The following is a 5,000-nucleotide window of genomic DNA, read 5'->3' on the forward strand; positions in this document are numbered from 1 at the left end:
TTATGTACCACGCCTGAATTTCTCTATGAGATAATAAAGTATTCTTATTCTTATTCTTATTCTTATTCTTATTCCAAGTCACACATGGTTTTTAATGAAGCATTTCTACGACAGTCGCATATACAAGGTCATGATGATGACGTTCCACCAGTTGAAGAAGAGCCTATTTCCATTAGTCCTCTCGTGATAACTACCGAAATGGTGTACGCTGTACTAAACAACCTCGATGTTAGGAAAGCAGTAGGTCCAGTGATCGCGCTAGGTATTTTTCAAACCGGTATGACGTCATGAGCTGGCTACAAGGCTCTCACGAAAATCGGTAAGCTTGCCAAGGCAACCAGTAAAAGACAAACAATGACTTACAATACATTAAATCAATGTCAGTGATATGCGGATGTTTTTTCTCCCCCCCCCCCCCCCCCCCTCAAAGCAACTGTCGCACAACTTGACAGTGACACATCAGCAGCCGCTGTGAGAGAGAGAGAGAGAGAGAGAGAGAGAGAGAGAGAGAGAGAGAGAGAGAGAGAGAGAGACTTCCGAAATAAAATAGGAAAGCAAATAGTAATCACGCAACTGGAAGACTTACTCACTAGTTACTTACTGTTACAGTTTCACTTTCGCCTAGTCTTTGTTGTCAAAAAGTTTTCACGCGCAGAGCCAACAGCATTTCTATGACTAAGCGATTTTGAATGGTCTTCGAGAGATGAATGTTGAAAATGTTGACAACCTCTTGTGTAACCATTTTTTTGACGTGTTTTTTTGCAGTCTTCACAAAACATGAGAAAGTTCTCCCCCTCCCCCTCTGTCCGCAACCACAGAAACTCTTTGCACCATTTTTCCTGAAATCGTTTGACAGTGGAAGATGCCGATGTTGGTTTCTTTGCCGCCGCTTGAGACTCGGGCTCTGCAGATGTACTAGGCCGTGAAGTACTTTCACTTTCAGTTCCTTCATTCAAAGGCCTTTTCTCACCTCTTGGGGGTAGAAAAGACAGTAAAGATCGTTGCTTCTTCATCGCAATCGACTCGCCTCACAATAATCAACTGTATGTAGACAAAGATCTAAGCTGGTGTGAGTACGTGATTTCCCGGTATGATGCTATGTCGGCTATAGTTAGACGCCGTCCCTTATAACATAAAGTTTAACTGAAAGATTTTACGATAGACCGGGAACCGAAAGAAATGGCGCGAAAAGTATGATGTCTGATTTTTGACGTCATGTTTGACACCTTGACATCAATGGAGACATAATCGCAACATTGTAGCGCTGTCACAACAAGCCATCCAATTCTCTCTCTCTCTCTGTCTCTCTGTCTCTGTCTGTCTCTCTCTCTGTGTCTCTCTCTCTGTGTCTCTCTCTCTCTCTCTCTCTCTCTCTCTCTCTCTCTCTCTCTCTCTCTCTCTCTCTCTCTCTCTCTCTCTCTCTCTCTCTCTCTCTCGTACTGACAAACGATTTTTGTAATTACTACTTTTTTTTTTTTACCGGTCAAACCAAATAACAATCGGTACGTCTGACCGACATCCACTTTTTTTTCCGGTATTGGCGAATCTTAACCGGTAAAATACCGGAAATTACCGGTAAACGCGATCCCTGGTAGGTCCTGATTTGGTTCACAATAAACTTCTCAAACTTGCTGCTTGTTTTATTTCAAATCCGCTTGCAACCCTATTCAAGAGATCGTTGGCTGAGGGAAAGTTTCCGAAAATTTGGAAAGTAGCTCATGTGAATCCCATTTATAAGAAAGGTGAAAAAGAACACTGTAGTAACTATCGTCCGATTTCATTACTCAGTTGCATTGGAAAAGTATCGGAAAAATGTGTTCAAGCCCATGTTTTTCGATATCTCACAAAAAATGATTTATTAACGGTTTCTCACTCAGGGTTTATTCCTGGTGATTCAACTAGTTTTCAGTTGTTGAGTATGTATGACGATTTTTGTCAATCCTTAGATAAGCAGTTGACGACTCAGGCTGTTTTCTGTGATATATCAAAAGCCTTCGACAGAGTCTGGCATAAATTATATGCTATAGGCATAAGAGGTGTTTTATTAAAATGGTTTGAAGATTATTTGACAGACAGGTTACAAGCCGTTGTTATCCAAGGCAGGAAATCGACATACGGACGTGTTTGTTCAGGTGTTCCCCAAGGTTCTGTTCTGGGGCCCTTGTTGTTCCTTGTGTACATTAACGATATTGTCATTGATATCGAATCTGTCATTACACTTTTTGCTGATGATACCAGTTTGTATTTATCTCTAAATGATGCAAACACACGAACACAGATCTTAAATACAGACTTAGCCAAAATTGCACACTGGGCAGAAAAATGGAAAGTTAATTTCAATAATTTAAAAACAGATTTGATGACCTTTTCCAGAAATAGAATGCCTGAAACCCTTCCTCTTGTATTTGATGGAACAATTCTGAGAGAAAACCACGTTCACAAACATCTTGGTGTACTGATTCAGAGCGACTGCAATTGGGAATCACATGTTCAGTCAATTATATCTAAAGTACGTGTTCTTCTCTCATGTTTTCGGTCCTATAAGTATCGCCTTAGCCGAAAGGCACTTGAACTTATGTATAAATCTTTTATTATTCCCCATTTTGATTTTTCTGACGTCATTTGGGATAATTGTTCTGACAGATTAGCTACTTTATTAGAAAACTTGCATCTTGATGCCATAAGAACCATTATAGGTGCAGTTCGTGGCACGAGCCACCAAAATATGTACGATGAATCAGGATTTACAACACTGAAGGAGAGGCGAAAAAGACACAAATTGATTTTGTATTTCAAATTAGTTAATGCACGCGTGCCACCATACTTACTAGAACGTCTGCCTCCTCTCATTGCTTCTGTGAACCCTTACCATAGACGAAGACCACTTGACAGACAGACTCCCCACTCTCGAACTGAATTGTATAAAAAGTCATTTTTTCTGTCTTCGACTTCCCTGTGGAATGAGCTTCCAGATACTGTTAAACAACTTGATTCTATTGGGTTATTTAAAAAAACGTATTAGTTCTGATGATTCTGTTGTTCCCTCGTATAGATACACATCTGATCGAAAATCAGAAATTATCCATTGCAGACTGAGATTGAGGATCAGCAATCTAAATAGTGATCTATTTGACAGACATTTAATTCCCGACCCGTCATGCACTTGTGGTTATCCTGTTGAAAATGCGGAGCACTATATTTTTCATTGCCCCTTATCTCTTCAAGTACGTGAAGTCACCTTGTCAACACTGCCCAACTATGATTTGCTAACCGCTGATGATTTTCTGAATGTCAATAGAGACAGGCCAGACAGCGAAAATGCATTGATATTTGACCAGTTATTCAGGTTTATCTTATTAAGCAAACGTTTTGAATAATGAATGCATTTATCTCATCCATGCTCGAAACGACCATGTGCAGTACTGTTTACATTTCCTTGTTCTGGTAGTATTCTATTTTCAACCATGTGGAAGTCATTGTATGCGTGTGTGTGCGAGTGAGTGTGCGAGCGCGTGTGAGTACTGTTGTTAGTTTAGCATTGTTTTTACATTTAGTCAAGTTTTGACTAAATGTTTTTTTGCTGTTGTTGTTGTTTTTTCCTTTTATTGTTACAATCATGTTTGTCTACCATAATTTACCATTATTATTTTGACATTATTTCAAACTTGTTATATTAAAATCGTCCGCCAAATTTCAAATTTCATTTGCTTTTAAGAGTACGCTCATAAGCTTAGCTTGTTGTGCTCCATGTTCCTAATTTCATGTATGCGGCAATAGTACCAATGACATTTATTGAATAAACTTGTTTAAACCACACGGGTATTTGGTGGACATTTTTTTTTTTATCTATGCCTATACAATTTTGCCAGGAAAGACTCATTTGTCAATCGTGGTATCTTTAACGTGCATACCCCAATGTAGTGTACACGAAGGGACCTCGGTTTTTCGTCTCATCCGAAAGACTAGCACTTGAGTTAGGAAAGGGGGAAGAAAATTGCTTACGCCCCGATCCAGGGTCGAACTCGCAACCTCTCGCTTCCGAGGCAAGTGCACTTAACACTCGGCCAACTTTTCCCTTTCCCAATCAAAAGCAGTGTGTGTGTGTGTGTGTGTGTGTGTGTGTGTGTGTGCGTGCGCGCTTGCGTGCGTGCGTGTGTGCGTGCGTGTGTGCGTGTGTGTGTGTGTGTGTGTGTGTGTGTGTGTCTGTGTCTGTGTGTCTGTATCTGTGTGTATGTCTGTCTTTTTTCCATGTTGGCGTGCGCAAAAGCACTTACGTGCCTTTCAAGTGATTGTCTTTTCAGTTCCCTTAAAAAATGTCAGTAACTCAAATTTAACTCTCGGGTTTAAGTATGGACGACACACGGGTTCTGAAAGGTGGGCGTGTCTTATGCCTATATAATTATGCATGGTCAGCACCACTAGTACTCTCAGAACGAGGAACACCACGCTCACGCCCAAAAGGGCCACCAAAAAGACACCAACCTAAGAATCATCGCGATATTTCCAGGCAACAAAGATGACGAAAGCGATGACAAAAACGCAGTACGGATCGAGTGATGCTACAGCGAGCATACTTCTCCAACAAAAGTAGGTCACTGATGACGTAGGCAGCGACGCAGACGGACAGAATAGAAAGAGTGTGTGTGTGTGTGTGTGTGTGTGTGTGTGTGTGTGCCGTCGCGATATAACCTTGAACGGTTGAAAACGACGTTAAACACCAAATAAAGAAAGAAAGAAAGTGTGTGAGTGTGTGTGTTTGTGTGTGTGTGTGTGTGTGTGTGTGCGTGCGTGCGTGCGTGTGAGTGTGTGTGTGTGTGTGTGTGTGTGTGTGTGTGTGTGTGTGTGTGTGTGTGTGTGTAAGTTAAACCTTTTGTTGCAATATCATAATCGGTTGAGGAAGTACCCAAATCCAGTGTTAACTGTGCAGCATTCACACAATAACGGACGTTGAGACTGATTTTTGGCTCACGTAAGTGTGGCCTATGCGATCGTAACTTTGT

This window comes from Littorina saxatilis, linkage group LG14 (genome assembly GCF_037325665.1).
Source record: "Littorina saxatilis isolate snail1 linkage group LG14, US_GU_Lsax_2.0, whole genome shotgun sequence".
Lineage (NCBI taxonomy): Eukaryota > Metazoa > Mollusca > Gastropoda > Littorinimorpha > Littorinidae > Littorina > Littorina saxatilis.